Source organism: Atractosteus spatula, assembly GCF_055471065.1.
Source record: "Atractosteus spatula isolate fAtrSpa1 chromosome 10 unlocalized genomic scaffold, fAtrSpa1.hap1 SUPER_10_unloc_14, whole genome shotgun sequence".
Lineage (NCBI taxonomy): Eukaryota > Metazoa > Chordata > Actinopteri > Semionotiformes > Lepisosteidae > Atractosteus > Atractosteus spatula.
In genome coordinates, this window is record NW_028296617.1 from 243,910 (window position 1) to 266,915 (window position 23,006).

Sequence of the window (23,006 nt, forward strand, 5' to 3'; positions counted from 1 at the left end):
GTCGCCTAATTCATAGTGCAAACTGAATCTACAGGGGAATGCTGTGGCACATGAAGCCGTTTGTTATTCTGTTGTGAGGTGTGAGGGGCGGAATGCAAATCGAGTTGGTGAATAGAAAATGAAACAGGAGTCACTTCTTGAGCTACGAATTCCAAAAAGTATGAAAACCTGTGCATTTTAACAGTGCAGAATACTCACAAATTGCACTGAGTTGCTTGCTTTCTTCTGCTGCTTTTATATTTCAGTCATTCACTGTCAGCTAGCACTGGAACAATTCAAGAGAGGTAAAAACAGAAGCGGTCAGGAGTGGGATTTGAACCCACGCCTCCATTTGGAGACCAGAACACCCAAGCCAGCTGGAAAGACACACATCCTTGAGTCTGGCGCCTTAGACCACTCGGCCACCCTGACAAGCGAAAGCAAGTTGTGTGCTGAATGCACCAGTAGTTGACTAAACTGAGTTTCTTCCCTGAAATTATTTGCTTGCGAAGAGCCAAGTTGCCTTGAATGGATCTTGGAAATCAAATATACGGATGGATTGTTATTCGGTTGTGAGTTTTGAGGGGCGTATTATAAATTGAGTTGGTGAAAAGGCGCTTTTTGTTAGTCTGTCGGGAGGCTGCACAAGGTGTTTAGAGGGAGAACTTCTATAAGGCAGGCTCTCTATGTTTAACATCAAGGCAGATTTTTTTTTTCTCAATGGAAATGCTCTTTGGCGCTTTCAGCTTTACGTAGGGAACAACGTCTGCCGAGATCACTTTTGAGCCAGTGCAAATGGTAATGTGCCACCAAGTACATTTAATATTGGCTGTGGTAGCGAGCTGCTTTTGTTTGTGAAGCTTTTACTTCTTTAAGCTGAATCATCAGCAGGAGTAGCTTATTAAAACTTTGCTCATAGCGCTCCATCAGAAATACCTTATCCATGTTCAAAAGAGATCAGGGGATTTACTTCATGCTTTCACATAGCATACCTTACACGAAAGATTTAAATGGGGAATTGATTGTGCTTCTTGATGTTGTTCCTGTGGTTGCCTTGGTTACAATGGTGAACGTTCTTCCACGTTCTGCTAGAGTATCCTCTGGGTGGGCTTTATCAATTGGCTCGGATAGGTCATCAGTGCTCCGTCTCCAGAAAAATACTCAGCACTGTCTTTTTTCTGTGCACATGACCATCTTTTAAAACATATAAAATCAAGAGTTCATTGATTTCTCCAAATAAAAACAATACATTTTAACCCAGTGGTTAGTATTCCTCCAATCCAATAGTTTTACTCCAAGTAAAAAGCAGCGCAATATATAGAGAGATGATATTCAAACATTTCAACGTTCTTATTGGATTGCCTGTACAGATGCAGCCATTCAAAGTGCGCGTTACAGACACGTACCGCAGGTGACGTCGCTCAGTATGACGCAAGATGACGCGTGGCACCGCAGTACGTGATTGGTTGACCGACAGGGGCACTCGTGGTCCGTTGGTCTGTCGTAGAAAGACTTACAGTAAACGTCTTTGCTGTGCCCGTTGTAGGTATTGAATTTTACCACTGAAGGGAAATCTTAGTAGCTGAGCATAAAAAGAATAGGAGCATACTGTAACGCGTGTGAAGGCCATACACGATATTAATTTTGGAACATAAACATACAGTGTATAGCTGGTCTTGGTACTTTAAAGAAAAAAATACACACCAGTATTCCATTTCTCCCTAAACATTTTAAGCTTCGAAGTCTTTAACTAACGCGATACCGGAGTCAACAAGCATACTTTTAGAATTTGATTAAAAGGGAATATAATATGGAATCGCGTATCTAAAGAATTTAATAACGGTATTCGTGTGCTGCGACAGGGCTGTGTAGGGCTGTTTCGCCTGCCTGTTCATGTGAGCTGTCTTGTAGCCGACTGGTCTAGGTGCGTGACTACTAGCTGATAGGTTGTGTGTTCGAATCCAGCTGGTGCCGGGCTTCCCTTTTAACAAACATTTCTTCGAAAAAATAGAATAGCGATATTATGGACAATCAATTGACTTTTATATTTCAAAATATCGCAACATGATCGATATTTGCGATATTTTGAACATACCTTCCCTTTTGACAGCGGTGCCTGCTTCTATTGTGTGTGTGTGTGCAACAGAGTAAATTTTTAATAGCGTTTTAAGCGAATAGGTAATTAGATTGCTCATAAACCTAATCGCTTTTTCTACATAAACACAGCATGATTGCTCTCTGAAAATGCTTTTCCTTTATTTTTAAAGTAGGGTCAGATTTCAACTATAGATCGTATTATTATAAACTTTCTTGGAAAAATGTATTTTATGTAAACCATGTTTGCTATTAATTCATTTAGGGCTAAAATACGTTCATTGTCTTCCAATCGAGTCGAGTTGACATTGGAAGCCTGCCACACCCGGACTGTTAAACCAACGCATTAGCACGTCAAAGCCCATTGAGGGTATTGAGCCAGTATTGGCTTTAGTATTCCCCCCCTCTCCCCTCAATTCAATTCAATTCAAGGTGTTTTATTTGCATGACAGATGGGTACAAGCAGTGTTGGGTATGTATATTGTAACGCTTACGGCAGACAGGCACTGTGTAAGAGCCGGCGCACCAGAGCAGCGCACCGAGGGAGCGTCTGCATTTATAACTTGGTTTTTAAAATTAGTCAAGCAATATGAAGCATCTTCTTTTACTTTTAAGTCCCTTAAATACATTGAACACAGCTTTCTCACCACTTAAGATTGCTCTTGATACCATCCTTACACAAAGCAGAAGGGAGATCTTAGTGCCTGAGCATAAAAAGAATAGGAGCATACTGCAACGCGTGTGAAGTCCATAAACGATATTAATTTTGGAACTTAAACATACAGTATATGGCTGGTCTCGGTACTTTAAAGAAAACATACACACCAGTATTCCATTTCTCCCTAAACATTTTAAGCATCGAAGTCTTTAACTAACGCGATACCGGAGTCAACAAGCATACTTTTAGAATTTGATTAAAAGGGAATATAATATGGAATCGCGTATCTCAAGAAATTAATATGCAATAACTGAGTCAAGGGACTCAGAGGATCCAAGGCTAGACTGAGTATAATAGGCTTCGGGCTTCTATTGTGACATCTACTGTAAATTACAGAAATGTTTAAAGTAAACAAAATAAAGTAACTAAAATGTGGTCTGAAATCACCCCTTTAGACACCCCTTTTACTTCACTGGTGTCAGATATGAAAGGCAATAGTCTCCCGTTCTGTCTGCTGTGTGTTGCAGCAGAGGGACTCCCTGCAGCTGAAAGGGGCAGAGTAACTTGCATGCCCTCTTACTAGAGTGTACAGTTTACACATGCACGACTTTAAAAGCTAGCAAGACAGGTTTCGATTCACATTAGCTGGCGAGCCTTGTTAAAAAAACGAATGATAATGTAACATGCCACTGTTCATGAACAAAGTTATACTGAGATTTCCTAAGATACGCGATTAAAAAATAAATAAATAAAAATTTGAATCTCCTGCGGAACACATTCCATAAGAATCAGTGGTTTTACAGTATATATCGCCTTTAAAGGTGGCTTCTCAAAACGCTTTACGGGATAAAAACAACCAGAACAGCAGCAACAACAATATTGTATTTCGTTGCACTTTGAAAACCAAGTAATAACTTAACTATACAGTACGTGCAAACGTTTCGTATGTTGCTGTCGTGAATGCCTGCGTACCCATAAGTATCTTATTTGCCTTGAGTCTGTCTACAGTATCTCTGTCCCACTACCCCCATCTCTCCCTCAATTCAATTCAAGGTGTTTTATTTGCATGACAGATGGGTACAATTCTTGTTGGGAATGTATACTTTGATATTTACACCCGGCGCGGCACCGAGGGAGCGTCTGCATTTATAACTTGGTTTTTAAAATTAGTCAAGCAATATGAAGCATCTTCTTTTACTTTTGAGTCCCTTAAATACATTGAACACAGCTTTCTCACCATCCTTACACAAAGCAGAAACTGTCCGATGACTCACAGTACAAGTGGAAAGATTACAGATTTTAATCGTCTTTAATTTTGTCTTTAATTTTGCCTGTGGAGTGTATCTTATTAAGCTCTAAATTGCATTTTAAGCGCGGTTTTTTACTTTTTTTTCAATTGCAATTTGGGCGCGGACAGCACATACAAGGGTTAATGAACTGCGCCAAGAAATTTAAAATAGTATTCTTTAGGTGTGAGGGTAGGAGTGGACCGCAGCAGGCATAATCAGCAAACCAGGAAAACAAAGAACAGGACAGGTGAGATGTGTATCCAGAAAGCGAGTGATCAGAAAAAGGAAATGGAAAACGCAGAAAAAGGAAACGCTTTACAGGATAAAAACAACAGTAGTGGCTGGGCAAACGATTTTTTTGATCGAAATACAAATTGAGATACTGTACTGTATAATGATGTGCATGAACAAAGGTATACTGCAATTTTCCTTAGATACGCGATTAATGCTTCGTAGGAGGAGGCGGTCTAACAGTCTGTCCACAAACAAAACATTCCTGTTAGACAAGAGGAATTGAAAAAAAACAATTTTGTCAATGAAAACCGGTGTGTGTGTCTCTCCCTGCTGGATGTTCCTCTCACAAACTGCTGAATGAATAAAATAATTTTATTGAAAATGCCTTTGCGATTGTCTGGTATTTAATTTGGTCCCTTTTAACTGTTTTTCGATCTACTGTATTGCTTTGAGATGCCACTTTTAAAGGCGATATGTAAAATAAAGTTTTTTTTATTATTGTTATAGAGAAACATGATCAGATTTTCCCTGGTTCAGAAAAAAGATCTAAAGTGCTACACATAACTTTCTTAATTCGATGTATTTAAAGCAGTGAACTACTGTAGGTGTCACATAACATTCAGAAATACAATCACGTATTTGACAAATAAAAACGATTATAATCTAATCTTTCCACGTTTGATCCCAAAATCCCAAGAAATATAAATCTTGACGGGTAGAAAGCTATGCTGAAAGTTTATTAAGATACTTAGAAGACAAAGATACTGTATCAACTTATGTTGCATTAGCCTGATTATGATTAAAAAACACATATAATTAAACACGTGTTTGCGATTTAAATCAGAACACGATTTAAATCAATATAAATGTTTATATTGTAACGCATACTGTCCAGCCTCCATTTCTCTATAAAAATTTACTCTGTTGCACACACACACACAATAGAAGCAGGCACCGCTGTCAGAAGGGAAGATATGTTCAAAATATCGCAAATATCGATCATGTTGCGATATTTTGAAATATAAAAGTCAATTGATTGTCCATAATATTGCTATTCTATTTTTTCGAAGAAATGTTTGTTAAAAGAAAAGTCCAGCACCAGCTGGATTTGAACACACAACCTGCCAGCTGGTAGTCACGCATCTAGACCAGTCGGCTACAAGACAGCTCACGTGAACAGGCAGGCGAAACAGCCCTGTCGCAGCACACGAATACCGTTATTAAATTCTTTAGATACGCGATTCCATATTATATTAGCAGAAAAGCTTAAAACTACCACTTTTTCACACGCTATTTCACATGCTAGTTAAATACTTCGATGCTTAAAATCGTTAGGGAGAAATGGAATACCGGTGTGTATTTTTCCTTTAAAGTGCCGATTCCTGGAATCTGACTGGCTGACACCCCTCTGAAGTGGTTCCATAAAATCTGGTATACGGAAAAGAAAGCGTTGATAAATACAAGTGTCTTTTAATACACTCTTTGCTGTGCTCTTGAGGATCCTTGTGATACTTTAAGCTCTAGTTGAATGATAAGTGTCGCATTTTAAATCATTTTCGTAGTTAGAAATTATGAAACGCCCTGTTAAAAGCAAGGAAGTTTTTATGCCCGTTGAAGTAAAACAAAATGCCTGACAAAGTGTGGCTTGGACAGATTCCAAGTGCTTGTACAAATGTGCTAAAGAAATTATACTTTGAGTATACAGCTTGTCTAAAGTCATCCATTATTAATACTATTAGTAATATCTTCAGTAAAGGCTTTGATGCATAAATATTTCTGATAAAGGTAGGTTGTGTACTTTTGTCCAACTGAGCAATCTTGCTTTCATAAAATATACCAACATTTTAATGACTGATGATTAACATGCTGTAATACACAGTTCAAAATTAAAGGCTCAAATGCTGTACATGAGAGGTTAAGCTCCCCCTGGCGGTTTTACAAGGCGACGGCGGATAGTTAACCACGTGACACCACGTTAACTGCGTCATACCGCGTGATACTGTGACACGCCCACCGGGGTATGCCGCGAAATACCTCACGCATTTTGAATGGCTGCATCTGTATGCAGATATCGCTCAGAATTGCTAATATGATTTTAATTCGGTTTTTCTCTACTACTTTTAGAGTCTTTTATTGACCTTGCTGAAGCAGAGAAGTGACATAATCACAAATGCGACCAGTTGTGCAGCTGTTTCTGGTTAATAATGATTAATGCGAAAAAAAAAACAGCTCCTTGCATTCAGAGCAAGAGCAACCAATGCGCTTGCTTGTTGAGTTGGGTATTTTCCGAGCTACTCTTCCTTAGCTGTAAAGTTATTTGGTAAGCAAGGACTTCTGAGAAGGAGTCTGAATCCATCAAGAAGACAGGAATTCTAATATTCTAATATTGAGATGCATTGACAAGGCATCTCAAAAGGACGTATTAAATAAGAAAATGATCCTTTCTGTTACCATTCCTGTGGTTGGAGCGTTGTTTCACCCTTTTACGTTCTACAATATTTACAGACAAGGTTTTATCACTGGAGTTGTACAGAACAAGTGTGCATCAGTCCATGAAAATCATCAGTACTGCTGTTTTTCTATGCATAGTTTAATCAAGAGCACTTAAAAGATGCAAAAGATGGATTGTGTTCTGTGAGCATCTGCACATCTCTAAGTCACTTCCACAACCTTCTATGTTGGGGATGTAGCTCAGTGGTAGAGTGCATGCTTTGCATGTATGAGGTACTCTTTGCTCGTGTTCATAGAGAGCCAGGTTTACACAATTAAACTTGAAGTGCTACAGTGCTCTCTGCAGTTTTAAATGTACCTCCAAAGCATTTAGTTCTGTTAACTACCAAAGAATGTGAACTAATTTAAAGTCACTTTCTGGAAATTTAGAGAACGTCTTCACACTTGTCGTGGCTGTTGCAGAAAAACCTCACCCGGGATGTTGAATCTCACCCGGGATTTCCTGAGAGATCATTCACCGAGCGAGTCCTCCCCCTGGATTCCGCACTGAGCTGAAAGCTGCACGAATTCCTCACTGCGTGTCCTGTACTGTGTAGCACAGTGACAAGAACGCCTTGAGTTTTTTTCCGTATGTGAAGGAAAATGCAAAAGAGCATGAAAAGTATTGATGGTATAAAATATCCATGGTACAACTCGAGAAAGAACTGACGGACAAAACAATGCCATTTGATGATTACAAGAGAAACACAACCGTCCGAACATGGGCTTGGATCCTGAACGCTTGCGTTAAAAGACAAAGCAAAGGATAGTCTTACAGTTTATGAAATAACACAATTTCTTCCTTTCTTAATAATTTCTTACTATTGATAGATGCTTTTTTGAATTTTAACAGAACCACAATTACAGACATTTGGGGTTAAACTGTTATTCACATACTCTAACGAAGAGAAACGTTAGTGTCTTCCGGTGTGTGAGCCCATTTCTCAAAAAATAAAAAAAATAAGTTATAAATATTGAATTGCTCTATTTTGTAGGCTTGCATAGTCTTATTCATATTTCAGTTAAACATTTTCTTCTGTAGTAATTTCATTTGGTATTATATTAATCCTGATTTACAATTTTTGGACATGGTTCATCTTAAATAATTTGTAATTAGTTTCAGTTTTGGAAAATCACGCCCAGAAGCTACTAAAACTGGTAATGTTTGCATAATGTGTAATGTAATAGTAGCATTTTGGGTGGGAAAACAAAAGGCATTTCTTGGTATGAATCCCAACACTTCATAAGCGGCGTTCGAGGATTTCTTGCTTCAGATAAAGCTGTCAATACATCATAGATTTTTACTCAATCAATATCAGCAGTGTTATCGCTACCGAACGCTAAATATAGATCCTGGCAATACTTCGTTAGATCTTCGTAAGAAAATCCAAAAAAGTACAGAAGTAATCAACGTTTCTTTTGGATCGAGAAGAGGATAATTATGAGACTCAAAATATGCCTGTCTTTTCTTTTTTCGAGGACAAATGGATTATTGAAGTGTAAAGATGGGTTCGAAACCAAAATCATCTGCTATTGCTGCTGTTTCTTTGATAGTTTCTTCAAATCCTTCAATTGATCATTCATATCGAGGAATAATATTATACAAATTGTGGTTTTCTGTTAATTGCCAATTTTATTGTAATTACATCTTCGTTTACAGATGTCTTGCATGTATCACAAGGTATAATAGTCGCCGTGTGTCCTCAGCTAAAATGTTTTAAAAAGTACGACAAAAGTTCAATATGCTTAACATCATTTATGGTCATATCTATATTAAAATGAAGGTAAATATACCAAGATATTAAAAAACAATTTTACAGTCCTAACCTAATAATTCTTGTGAAGTTTTCCAATAAATCCGAACTGTAATTTTGAAATATTATTGCTCATTACTTGCCCGGAGGAAGCCGGGTGGGTTTTGCTCTTGTCGCCCGACTTAGTGGCGTTATGACCGTGGAACCGACTGCACCTGCTTTTCTGAGATGCTTCCCCTCTCATGGCGAGATCTCGACTTCTTTAACACCTCTGGATACAGTTCTTCTGTAGAGCAGGTTTCAGACCTCTGCGTACAGCACCCTTGATGTCATTTTATTTTTACAGCAGCCGCATCCGGAAAGTTGTGTTTTTTACTTTTTATTTGAACAACAAAAATACATACAATACAAAAGAGCACATAAAACGTATCAAGAAAATCGTCAGGGGTTCATGCTATAATACTGTACTGTTTTCAGGTTCCCTCAGGAAAGGACAAGTGGCGACGTGATAGTAAACCAAGCGACAGCTTTATTCTTTTATCGAAGCCACACAAAACCAAACACAGGACATACACACACATGAGGAGACTGATGGAACACATTCACATCTCGGTGGTAATTACTTAACAACAGGCTATACACTTATAAGGCTACACAGGACACTAAAACTACTATAACACTATTTACATATGCAGGGTCAGTTGCTGGTCATCGAGCTGACCCTCAGACTCTCCCCGGCTACAACTCCCAGCCTGCTCCGCGGTACCATGAGTGCCTAGGTGCGCTTCCTCCTCACCACCGGGCCAGGGGGGTTACACTGTCCCCACCTGAAGCGTCTGGCGTCCCGCCGACATCGAACACCCCCTCAGGCTCTACTCATACTAGGCTAAAGGCTGTGGAACTCTGCGTGAGCAGCTGTTACGAAGCGGTGGTGGCCGGCGGCCCACGTTCACCCCACTGTAGGCCGGCTCTGGCCCTGGCTGCTCCTTCGGAGCCTCCCCGCGGGGCTCCTTCTCCCGGTCCCAATAGGGGGCCAGGCAGTCTCGGTGCAGAACCACCACTCTCCCCCGGTGGCAGACCTTGCCTACCACCCCGAGGACCTCAGCGGCCCCCTCCCACAAAGGCGCCAGCTTAGGGCTGAGGCCTTTGCGGCGGTGCGGGCTGTACACCCAGACCAAGTCCCAGGGCAGGAAGGCAGGCCCCCTGCAGCGCAGGTCGTAGTACCGCTTCTGCCAGACTCCCGCCTGAGTCAGATGGGTCCGGGTAAAGCTGTGCACCCGCCACATCCACTGCTACAGGTCCTATTCGTAGTCCGGTCCAGCTGGTGGTGCCGACTCGTCTCCGGGCGGCAGGCCGAAGACCAGGTCCACCAGGGTTTGCATTTCCCGGCCCAGCATGAGTGAGGCCAGGGTACACCCGGTAGATTCCTGGACTGCGGTCCGATAAGCCCAGAGCTCGAGGGGGAGGTGGCGGTCCCAGTCCCGTTGGTGACAGGACACCAGGGAGGCCAGCTGGGTGGGGAGCATCCGATTAAACCGCTCCACAGTCCCGTCGCTCTGGGGATGCAGCGGGGTGGTCTGAGTCATAGAGATCCCCAGGCGCTGGCACACTCTGGCGAAGACCTGGGACTTGAAGTTATGCCCCTGGTCACTGTGTAACTCCTCCGGCACCCCCAGCCTGGCAAACATCCCCTCCAGTAGTGCATTGGCCACCGTGGGGGCACTCTGGTCCGGGAGGGCATAGGCCTCCGGCCACTTCGTGAAATAGTCCATTGCTACCAGGATATAGTGGTTTCTGGCCTCGGTGCGCGGAAACGGGTCCAAAACATCTACCCCCACCCGCTCCATAGGAGCCCCCACCTGGTGTTGTTGGAGGGGGGCCCGAGAGCACTCGAGGGGACCTTTCTGCGCCACGCACACTGCACATGTTCGGCAATACCGCTCCACGTCCCGGTGGCAAAGACCCCAATAAAAATGGCCTCGGAGACGCTGCAGGGTTTTTTTACAGCCGAAATGCCCCACGCCCGGCTGGCCATGCACCACTCTGAGCACAGCCGCGCGGAGCGACTGTGGCACCACCTGCTGCCACCGTATCTTGCCACTGGAGGGTACCTGCCACCCCCGGCGCAGCACCCCGTCCTTTACCTCCAAGGCCTCCTACAGGACGCAGAGGGCCTTGACGGACTTTGGGTGCTGGGGGTGCTCCTCTCGCGCAGGCCGCGCTCCTGCTGCCTTCCAGCGGAGCACCGGCCCCACGTCAGGATCAGCTGCCTGTTGCTGTGCCAGGTCTGACATGCCCACCCCCAGCGGCCCCTCCAGGGCTGTGGCCGAGGTGCTCGCCTCCGTCACTGTGCAGACGGCTCCCTCACACTGCTCCCACCGGGCGCAGTAGTGGCAGTCCACAACCTCACAGGGGTGCCGCGAGAGAATGCCGGCATTGAGATGGCTAGATCCAGCACGGTGCACAACAGTGAAGTCATACTCCTGCAGGACCTCTATCCATCGCACCATCTGCCCCTCCGGCTCCTTAAAGTGGAGCAGCCAGGTGAGGGACGCATGGTCGGTCCTCAACAGGAATCGGGTCCCGAATAGGTATGGCCTGAAGCTCGCGACGGGTCACGCAGTAGTTCCGTTCAGCCTTATTCAAAGCCCGACTGTAGTAGGCAACTACCCGCTCCCATCTGGCCCCTCCTGTGCCAGCACCACGCCCACCCCCAAGTCACTTGCGTCGGTATCCAGGATATACGGTAACCACGGATCGGGATAGGCTAGCACGGAGGCCCCCACCAGAGCTTCACGTAACCGACCGAAAGCCGTCTCGCAGCCCATGTCCAAGTCAAAACGGCGGCCCTTGTCGGTGAGGCAGTGCAGTGGGGGAGAGATGCTGGCAAAGTCCCGGACGAACCTCAGATAATACAAAGCCAACCCCAGAAAGCTGCACAGCTCTGCGAAGGTGCGGGGAGTCGGCCATCCCCTCACTGCAGCAACCTTACCTGGGTCTGTAGCCACCCCTCGCGGTCCAACAACATGTCCGAGGAAGGTCCCCTCCCGCCGCAGGAGCTCTCAATTGTTGTGGTTGAGCCTCAGGCCAGCACAGCGGATGCAGGCCAGCACTGCCTGGAGGTTCGTCAAGGCCTGGTCGAAACCCTGGGCATGAACCAGCAGATCGTCCAGATACAGCACACACTGGTTCCGCGGGACCGATGCCAGCACCCTCTCCATCAGCCTCTCGAACGTCGCCGGGGCATTGCACAGGCCAAAGGGAATGACAGTAAAGTGCCAGAGGCCCTGGCCGATGGAAAAGGCCGTCTTCGAGCGAGCATCGGGAGCGAGCGGTACCTGCCATTACCTGCTTAGTGAGCCCAAGATCTCATCAAGAATTGTATCCAGCAACAGCGTTCGGCGCATTGTTCCATACTCCGACCACTCTCGGTGTAAACAGGTCCCTCCTTGAAATGCACTGGTCTCTGCTTGAAATGCACTTTCCTGCATTTGCTTTGGTGTAACTGGCTTCCCCTGCATGGGCGAATGTGAAGAAGATCCTTAGTAAGTCATTGAAGAAAACCGAGAAGAGGTCGGAGTGGCCTCTGTCGTTCATCAACGATCCAGTCAGGCAGTACTCCTCTGTAAAGCTTCGTTAGTTCACATCGATTGGCTTTTTTATTGCCTTCTGCATGCAAGTAGTAAAAGCAGACACCCCTATTCTGCCGTGACCTGGATTCAAACCGGGGTTGTTGAGGCCACAACGCAAAGTACTGACCACTATACAATCACGGCGAGATACCGAGACACACGCGGTGGGGCAGAAAAGTCTGTGCCCTCTTCGTGTGACAGGAGTCGGAAAAGTCCTGATGTTGCATTTCAACTGAGCCCCAGTATACATCGACCCTTCGACACTCTAAGTGCAAACAGCAATTACAGTTTGCTTGCATGACACACGGAAGAAGGCTGCGTGCTCCCATATGGGCTAGTGGTTAGGATTCCTGGTTTTCACCCAGGTGGGCCAGGTTCATTTCCCGGTATGGGAACGTGTCAGTTTTGCCTCCTGCTTTCCAAAAGATCAGCACCGTGTACGAAGGAGCCACACTAAAACCACTCGATCATGTGCAAAACGTACAAGAAGAAGGGGCGCCTGTTTCCAACCGAGGACCTCTCGCTTGTGAGCCGAAGTGATCATCACTGCAGCTCGGAAACCTGCAGGAGGTGGGTGGGGTGACTCTGGTAGATAGTGTTGACCTTCGGCAATAGAATTTATACTCTCCAAGATGATATTTGCACTTTCTGGAGAGGAGATTTTCTCCACTTCAGTAGCCCGATTGCGTCGATTGCGTGGAGAGGGCTGTAGAATGTGGCGCCGCCTTTCCTGCTCCGTCCATGACAGGCGTGCTGGTCTCTGGTGAGCACGGTCAATCAGCGCACTCCAACGAAGGCACTGGAAGCAGCTGAATAGCATTGGCGAAGTTCAGCACTGGGTCACTGTGCATGGTTTCCCATCGTTTCCGTTGTGTAGTGGTTCTCACGTTTGCCTCACACGCGAAAGGTCCCTGGTTCAAAACCGGGTGGAAACACAGTGGCCACGCTCACTGTTTGGGGATTCCTAGTGTGGGGATCTACGGGATCTGCACAGTGCATGTCGCAAAGCTTCCTGCTGTCACTTCAATGCGCATCCTGATGTCGAGTCGTGTGCTGTGCACAGGCTCTGAAAGTGAGAGCAATGAAAAGGTGCATGACGCTGTGAAAGAAAATGCAGAGAAGTGAAAGGCAGTCCTTTCTCTAAGGAGGTAGAAGGAGAGCAACTCGCTGTCGGGGAATCAAACCACGGTCTCTAACGAGGAAGACATCGCTCTCTCTGTCTCCCGGTATTTCACGTCTGAACGGAAAACACAAACGACCAACTCGGAATGACATGCTTTTGATGCTTTTCAAAGCCTTCTTTGTGCACGACGACTGCGCCGCCCAGCAGATACAGCTTCGGCTGTGGAGACTTGTTCGGGTGGCGTTCTGGGAGTCGCGTTTTTCAGAATTGTATTGAGATCGTTTTCCACAGAGCTCAGATGTCAAAGCACAGCAGCAGCTCTCCACAGCGATCCTCTATAGCGCCCTTTCTCCCGCAGCTCCGTCCTTATTGGAAGGAAGCAAGAGTGAAATAGTGCAGGGAAATAGACTGTGTGTAGTGTCTATGTGAGTATTAATGATCATGGCATTACTGATAGTTTCAGTATTAATGCTAGTATTCATGTTAATATTAGTGAGAGTATATCTGGTAGTTTTACTAATAATACAAGTATACATGTGACTTTGTGATGATAGATACTTTTAAATTTAGTTTTAATGCTAGTTTTCATGTTAAATTTAGTGATAATTATACTGTTAGTGTCAGAGTATTAACACTCATCATCATGTTAGGTTTCATGACAGTATTACTGTTATTATACATATTATTAGTCTAGTAGTTGTTTTTGTCAGTGTTAGTAACAATGATAGGGTTTGATGATTGTGTTAGTGTTGTAATATTGGCAGTATCTGCATTAGTGTTAGTTATAGTGTATCTGTACCTAAGAGTGGATGCGGTGTCTATGTGTGTATATAGTGTCTATTTGTGTGTCTGTGAATGTGTGTGAGTAAGTGTGTGGGTGTGTATCTGTGAGTGTCTGATTTTGTGTATATTGTGTGTTGTGTCTGTGGGTGTAAATGTATGTGAGAGTGTAGGTGTATATCTATCAGTGTGTGTGAATGTGTGTGTAAGTGGGCTTGGGCTCCACTGGTGTGTCTGACAGAAGTGACCCATCAACAGGTGTTGGGGTCCAGAGTCGCCTATGAATTTAAACACTTTCTAGAGTCCAGACCAACATCCAGAGATCTGTGAATGCTCTTTTTTTATCACTATTAGTAGTAATGACAGTAGTAATTCCAACGCGAATCATTATTACCGGAACAGCCATCAGAAAATATCGCCTTTGCAATGATGTCACTTAACATCATTAACACTGAAGTATTTAAAAGGCAAGAAATACTATCACTATGCAATTAATTGATGCAATTAAGCTCCTTTAAATGTAGGCTGATAAAATGTATAGAATTAGGTGACAATATCAGAATTAATTCAAATGCACAAGATCAATTTTCAGCAACAAAAATGCACTCAAGATGCACAAATATTTTACAAGAAAGAAACCTTACATTTGCCTAGAACACTGCGACACAGAGGCCAATCTCTTCTCCCTCATTATGCCGGATTACACGCTCATGATGAACAGTCCTTCAGCGATAGTCAGCTGCCATCACCCACTCAGACATGACATTCATGTACATATTATACCTTAATATGGCACCACGTTACAATAATTTGATCAAAACAACTGGTGAAAAATTAATAATCAAATATTTCTTTCCTTCTTTTAGTAGATAAAGACTTTGTCCAAAAAAGAAGCATTTATTACTTTCCTCTCCTACCAGCCCTTACAAGTCACCCAGTTTTTAGTTTAAAGCTGGATTAAAGCTCCAGTCTCTTTGGGGGTGTGAGTTGGAATCCCACTGCTGCCAACTATCTCCAACTATCTCAGTGTTAAGAAGCAAAAAAAACACACATTTGCTGCAGAAGGAACAGGAGAATTTGTGCCATTCAGCCTTATAGCGTGATGTCATTTTCTCATGCTCATTTTTAGATGCTTGTGATCGAATCTATGATTCTTATGAGTGTGCTCACCCTCCATAAAGGTAGCACAGATATAACGTGCCACATTTTCAGAGAATCGCATTAAATACAGGTCAGAAGAAGGCAACAAAATGTCCGCTAGGCAGTCCAGCGATTTCAACAGTGTTCTCTGTTGTTTAGGTCAAGAGTGACAGCCGTTACAACACACAGTGTCAGGCATCAAAAAGACTTCCCAAAACCCTGATCCTCTCCTTGATCCAGTGATGGCATCCAGACATTTCCTGCAACAAAGCCAGGATACGGTCTTTAACAAAACGAGTGAAAAGCTAATTCCCAACTTTTGCAATCCTTTGCAAAGAAGGACTGCATGTGCTCAGTGTTAAATGCACTGTTCATTATTAATAATAATAATAATCTTTACATTATATAGTGCCTTTAAAGGTGGCTTTTCAAAGTGCTTTACAGAATGACAACAATAAAGTTAACAAAAAGCACAAGATAAACAGGATGAGAATACACAGTTAGAGGAGACAATAGATGGTGGTATTAAATACAGTAGGAACAGAGGGGTAAATAATAGTTCATTAAAGGCTCTTCTAAAGAAGAGGGTTTTGAGTCTGGATTTGAAGGAGTTTAGAAAAGACTCCAGCACAGGAGTAATGTGATCACAGTCCAGTGCTAATTTCTTTCTTGTGGCTGCTGGTTCATTTCCAACTGTGGACTCTTAAGAAGTCCTTTATTTGACTTGATCAACACCAATCCCTAGAGGATTTCGAAAGGTTGAATCAAAATGGTATGTGACTCTGGTGGGACTCAAACCCACAACCTTTGAATGACTTAATTCTACCAAGGAATAAAAGTCCAACATGCTCGCCATTGCGTCACAGAGCCAACAGATACAAAGTTACATAAAACAGCTGCAGAAAGCTGTAACTCATGCTTCTCCCGTTGTCTCTAAATTGAGCTCCATAAATATTGACAATGAGTGGCCTGTTGTCTACAAATAGATACCGCTGGGATTCATACCCAGGGTCTTCTGGTTTTTAGTGAGGCGTCTTAACCAGCTAAGCCAGGGCACCAAACCTGCTAAAAGTTATCCACAACTTCAAACACCTGTGAGAAACGGGCAACTGCAGTGTTATGCCTGCTGGCTCAACAGATAATCCTTTTCGAAGTTTAAGGAGAGGATTTCTTTGTCAATTCAATTAAACATTTCAGAAATGCTGAACGATTGATGTGTTTCACGCGCAGCGCGGGCTCTCCTTTGCTTACAAATATTTTTTTTACACCAATTTACTCAACTACGATTTTTTCTGAGCATTTTGTTTGATTGCTTCCTATTTTATACTGCGCTGATTTCTGTATTGTTCAATTTCCCTGTTGATATAAATTTCTTGTTTTGTAAGACAAGAAGACCGGCTGTTCTGACCTTACCTTGCACTGGAGCCGCTCTTTTCTTTCCAAAGGCGCAGAGAAAGATACTACCGCAGGTAACACCCCGTGAGAAACATCATGAGCATCTGTAAAAGCTCTCTACCTGCCCGCTCCCCACACCGACGTGTGTGAGCAGGGATTTATAGGGACATTCTGAAGTGTAGAAACATTTTATCGTTACGTACTTTTCTGTGCAGTTAGTTCTCCTTCAACTCCGACCGACAACGGAGGTCGTTTTTAATACAGGAGTAAAGGCACACTGCACATCTGCAAAACATCACGTACAGGTATAGGGAGAGCGACATCAGTGATTGGAAGGTAGGAAGTTTCAGGTAACTTTTTTATTATAGATTCAAGCAACCCTAAATACCTTTTCAAGAAACATTTCAGAATCCGTGTCACATCCAGTACGATTGCTACAGAGGTCTACAGAATACAAACAGAACACTGTTTGTGTGTTATATAAAACACACCGCCCAAAACATTTCTAAAACAGGAATTACACGTTTAGGAATGCGCCCCATTTATACATTAAATAAAAGGTCTGAAGCCTGCTCCAAAAAAGAGCTATATTCAGAGCTGACAAAGAAGTGATAGGAAACATCTCGGAAAATGAAGGTGCAGTCGTTTTCACGCGTCGCACACCAAGAGCTGAACCCGGCGTTCTCTGAAAAAAGTAAGGTGTTGGGAGTGTGGCTGGGTGGTCTAAGTTGCTGGGTTTGTACAAAAATTTCTTCGCAGGGGTAGGTTTGAATTTCGCTGCTGCTAAGTGTTTGTGGGTTAAGACCGTCCTTCTATTGCGAGTTCAATGGGTAAAAACTTTGCTTGACAGTCTGTCGAGAAACTGAACTAGGTGTTTCAAGATAGTATTTGTCAGCTTAACATCAAGGCAGAAAAAAGCCTCATTTTGTCTTCCCAACAGCAATGCTCTTTGGTCCCTTCAGCGTTATGCAGGGAACAACATCTGCCGTGATCACTTTTGAGTCGGTGCGAATCGTAGTGTGCCGTAGTTGTTTTTAAAATTGGTTTTGTCGGCATGCTGCATTTGTCTGTGAAACTTTAATGCTGTGCTTTTTCACGCCGAATCGTTGGCAGGAGCAAAGCTTATTCAACCTTTGCACTCAGCGCTCAATCAGAAATACAGTATGTATTACTATTAGTGGCACTGAGGTCACTATGGTGCAATTGAGCGATGTAAGACCAATGGCATAATGCATAACGCGTCTGACTTCAGATCAGGAAATTGTATGTTTGACTCCTGCCTGGCTTTTGTTGCGTTAAAACGATTTACCTTCCTTTATATAAATTAACTGCACCTGAAAGCTATAGAAAACACTTTGGGTAAATTGTCGAAATTCGCATGAGGCTGCAGACAACTTAACACTACTGTCTGGAGATCAGCTCCTTCTCTGAGCTCCATTGCAACGAAAACCCGTGGGTAGCAAAGTTGGAGAGCAGCTCAACTTGTGCTCAGTACGGTGCTGAGGGTTCAGTACTGGTGTTGTTCTAATTAGCACGAACTGCACAGGCTCTGAATAAGACCATTTCAATTAGTTTGGTCAGTGTAGGACACTTAATGTAGAATTATTACTTTGCCTGTCTCTTGTTTGTATATAATTTAATGTCTCTGATAACTTAATGTTAGTTTTTAATTTAGTTTTAGTTTTACGATGTAGGTCATGCATTGACATATGCACGAACACGCGAAATGTCTCACTCCTGATTCAGCTCATGCTCCATAGGAGAGAAGCGATTCCTCTTGCTTCTCGTACAACCATATCAGAACAGAAGCCTGTGTCACCCAGCTCTGATTCAAGAGCGACTCGCATCTTCAGCCCTTTTTTTTGTTCGTGATCATTAATTTCTTTAGTTATGATCAATATTGAACTTTTTTTAAATAAAAATAATCAAACACACAGACAGGTTTTTGAAAAGTAGGGTAGGGTTACCGATGAACCGGTGTCGAGCAGGGCCAGGCAGGGTTGGTCCTCGATTTGGCAGTGGAGGTACAGGCCCCGGCTACAGCCGACTCGCCCCACGGTGGCGTGAGGGGCGCCGGTCTTAACAGCGCTCTCCGGAGTGGGGGTTGAGGTGTTCAAGGGCGGGCAGCCATTCCCGCGCTGTGCCGCCCTGTTCCCGTTTCCCGATGCCGATCGAGGAGTGCGAGGTTCGGGTGCCCGGCAGTACCGGGCTCGGTGTCCCCTCTTCCCGCAGCGGTCGCAAAACAGCGTGCGGGGCTGTTCCGCGGTGGTTGCTGCATGGGCTGGCTCCTCTTCCCCCTCGCTGGACTCCTCCGTCGCCGCCTCCGTCAGCCGGCAGGGCGCACTGCATCTGCTGGCACTTCCAGCCACCCCGAACACGGCCTCAGCCCGTGTAGCAAGGGCCAAGGCCTGCTCCAGCGATGCCAGCGCTGCCAGCTGTACATGGCGCTGCAGCTCCTCGGGTGAGAGGGCCTTGAGAAAGGCCTGGAGAGCCATCTCCCGCTGCGCCTCCCGGGGAAAAGCTGGGTATCCTCGGCGGGCGAGGAACATGACATCAGCGGCAACCGGGCCCAGTCGCTCTCCTGGTCGGCGCCGCCGCAGGGCCAGCCTCTCCCGCATCAGGTCCGGCACCTCCTCCACGCCTAAGCGCAGCCGAAGAGCTGCTGCCAGTGCCGCATATTCTCCTCAGTCCTCCTCCGGGAAATCCAGGAGCACCAGGCAGGCTGCTCCTTCCAGCGCCACAGCCAGGTGGCTGGCCATCTCTGCCCGGTTCCAGCCATTCGTTCGGGCCGTGAGCTGGAACTGCGCCTCATAGGTTTCCCAAGGCGCTTCCCAGTCGTAGAGGTCGCACCCGCGCCGATGAGTGTGGGAATCGCTGGTCGGCTCCGGAAGGGAGGGTATCTTCTCTCTGGGGTATCTGCTGGCCAGGAGTAGCAGCCAGTTGCCCCAATTCTACCGGCAGAACCACTACTAAGTAGCCCTGGTACTGTGGGCTGTGGCCACCTGTCGCACCCAGGAGTTGCTCAGGCTCCATATGTGCACTGCCGGTGGGTTCTGTCTCTTTTAGAGTCAGCCAGCGCTTGACAGAATCGGTTAATGTCTGCCACGGTTTGTCCATCCTGCCCGCTTCTGACACCAATGTAGCATTTACAGGTTCTTCTCAGGACAAAGGACCAATGGAGATGAGATAAATGAACCAAACGATAGCTTTATTCTTTATCAACCACACAAAACCAAACACAGAATATACACACACATGAGGAGACTGACAGAGCATGTAAACATCTTTAGGGTGGTAATTACTTAACAACAAGCTATACACTTATAAGACTACACAGGACACTAGAACTACTATGACATTATTTACACAGGTAGGGTCAGCTGCTGGTCATCGTGCTGACCCTCAGACTCTCCCCGGCTACAACTCCCAGCCTGCCCAGCGGTACTATGAGCGCCTAGGGGCACTTCCTCTTCACAACCGGGAGAGGGCGTTACAATACGTATATTTGACGAATCACTGCCCACTGGCGTTGCTTTCCAGACACCACAACTATTCACGATGAATCTTATGAATACACATCTTTATGAATAATAGTATTATTTATTAATAATTAACTTTAATGTATATCTTTATTAGTAGCTGTATTAGAGGTAATGCATGTACAGCCTTTATTATGTGATAGTGAATTTGCAGGTATACTGGGGAGGGAAGAGAACTGAAATGAAGGAAATACATATTTAAAGGGGGTGTAAGTCTTACATCCGTTCTGTCACATCTGGGTGTTAACTGAATAGATTTGTGGTATTATTTATTGTGTTTGAACTCTATACTTGTGTTTCTCAGGAGACAGCAGAAATATTGGCGATCTGTGGCTACAGAAAATAGTGTGAACTTTATAGGCAAATGTAAGGTTACGTTAAAGAAAAAAAACGTATTGTCACCTTTATCAACGTGATTATTTAAGACAGTTGTTCGGAACAGTATCTCTTCTCATATCTGTGGCTGTTGTCCTACAATAACGGTGGTGAAACAGGCAGAATGTGTGGAAAGAACTGGAGATGGAACAGGAGACTCATCCAGTCAATAGTAAGGTTGTGTAGGACCGCACACACTAGGAGACAGTGTTGAGTAGCGTGGTTTAAAAGCTTCACGAGCCAGACAGGAATCGAACCTGCAATCTTCCGATCCGAAGTCAGATGCGTTATCCATTGCGCCACTAATCCTACTGTCGCTTTAGTCAACTGCACTACAGTGAGCTCAGAGCCGCTACTAGTAATGCATTGCCCCTGTCCACATTTTCTCAATTAGATTCACGTGTTTTTTACGTGTGTCTAATTACTACGTCTTTCGTTTTGTCTGGTTTTAAAAAAAATGTCTCTTTAAAACAGACAAAGGGTTTATGTGTCTCCCTGAAATTCACACACGAGGGAAGTCACACGAGGAAGGAAAGATATCGCGTTTAAAAAGAATCGGGAGTGGAGACGCCAGCGATTAAAAACGAAGCTTCATAGAGTACGTGCGCGCTACCACTGAACTAAACTCCCGATACCGAGTTTTTTCCGCAGGTCTTTAATTGTGTTAGGAAGAGTGAACCGTCAACAGTGCACATTTTAAAGGTCAAAGCAAGACAATCAGACGTGAGGATAGATCAGAACAGGAGCCTCTGCTTCTCTGTTTGCTGAGCGTTTGGTGAACGTAAAAGTGAAAGACAAATTCGCTGTTTTCACTCTTTAATTAAGGAGCAAGAAAACACCATCCTTCGAGCCGGATTCAAAACAGCGACATAATCGCCCGCTGCTTTTTTTAAACAGTTTTACGCTCTAGCAACTGAGCTATGGAAAGGTCAACTTAAAACGCCCACGTTTTGTCATACGCGTAGCCCAATGTAGTGTACTGTTTCTGTTTATTTAATTTATTTAATTTATTTATCCCAGTTCGACATCAAAATACTCAGTCCCATAGTCTCTTTTAGTAGAAGAAATAGACCAGGATTCTACTGTATATTCTACCAGAGATCTTACAAATCGTTTGAAGGGATATCAATGCAGGCAGAAATTGACTCTTTTTCTAGTGGAATCAGGATCATACAAAACCTTTCTTTTGAAATGAGAAGAGGATCATGGTGACACTCAAAACATCCCTGCCTTTGTTTCTTTCGAGGACTAATGGATTATTGAGGTGCAAACATCGGTTCAAATCAAAACTCCGCTACTGCAGTTGCTTCTTGGAGAGTTTCTTCAAATCTTTCAACTGAACGTCGATATCTTGGGATATTAACGATGATATACAGAGTGGTTTTCTTTTGATCGAAAATTTTATTAAAATATGAGCCTCTTTTACCTTTGTCTTGGATGTTTCGCAAGGTATAATACTTTCCCTTGCATCCTCAGATAAACATTCTAAATACCACAAAGTTACAATATATGGAATAGCATTTACTTTTACATATATTTTAAAATTTACTCTTATTTAAAGCTACATTTAGTGCTAGGTAAAGATAACGTTGCTAATACTGATGTAGTAGAAATGTAAGATGAATTGATAGCTTTATTTGAGGTAAAAAAAAAGTCCTAAAACGCCTCCTGTAACAGGTAAGGACTCATATCTAGATTCAACTCCAAACGTTGCTATTGCATATTATTTAAACACGACCTGTTTCAGCTTCTGGTGAGTGCAGTTTTTCCTAATTGAAATTAACAAGAACATTTTTCAAGATGTACCATGTCCCAAAACCGTTCATCAGGACTACTATTAATATCAGGTGAAAGCAGTACAAAACATAAGTGTAACCTAAATATTAAGAGACTATTGTCTGTCAGCTACTGTTGTAAGCCATGTTCAGCCAACGCTAGAAATATTACTGCTCTACTACAGTAGCAAAAGTGCACAAACCCGACTTAGAAATGGATCACAAGTCAGAAGCTCAAGACGACGAGGATGGGATTCGAACCCACGCGTGCAGAGCACAATGGATTAGCAGTCCATCGCCTTAACCACTCGGCCACCTCGTCGAGAAAGTCAGCCCCTTCGGACATGAGTTGGCGCGCTCAAGATCATCTTTCTTCATTCTTGAGGGTCATTTTCCTCTTCCACCTGCCATTTCACTATTTTGCTGTGATGTCAATCCACCAGGCGTGTCCTGTGCTTCAGTGGCGAGTATAGAGGACACCCTGTTGTACACGGAAAGCACATCGATCTCCTTGGATATGAAAAGTGCCAGATAAAAGCCATTTCTCATCCTGTCTCTTAGTATCGGGGCTGCTAGTGCATGAAAAGGAGGCAACTTGCTCGGCGAGCAGGCTCAGCGCACACCGAACGCAGATGTCTCAGAGCGGTATGTCCACGTGGCTGTAAGCATAGTGCTCTGCCGGCGCCGTGGTTTAGCTGGTTAAAGCACCTGTTTAATAAAGAGGAAATTCTGTGTTCAAATTCTAGCGA

At 44.1% G+C, this 23,006-nt stretch overlaps 2 non-coding genes across 2 annotated transcripts; both read right to left on the reverse strand.

Annotated features, from left to right (window-relative positions):
* Window positions 1-298: 298 nt before the first annotated feature.
* trnal-caa (transfer RNA leucine (anticodon CAA)) lies at window positions 299-411 on the reverse strand. The gene is made up of 2 exons: window positions 374-411; window positions 299-344 (listed from the first exon to the last, which is right to left on the reverse strand). It is a non-coding gene; the product is annotated as a tRNA-Leu (tRNA).
* A 22,086-nt stretch (window positions 412-22,497) lies between these two features.
* Window positions 22,498-22,579, reverse strand: trnas-gcu (transfer RNA serine (anticodon GCU)). The gene has a single exon. It is a non-coding gene; the product is annotated as a tRNA-Ser (tRNA).
* Between the last annotated feature and the right edge of the window lie 427 nt (window positions 22,580-23,006).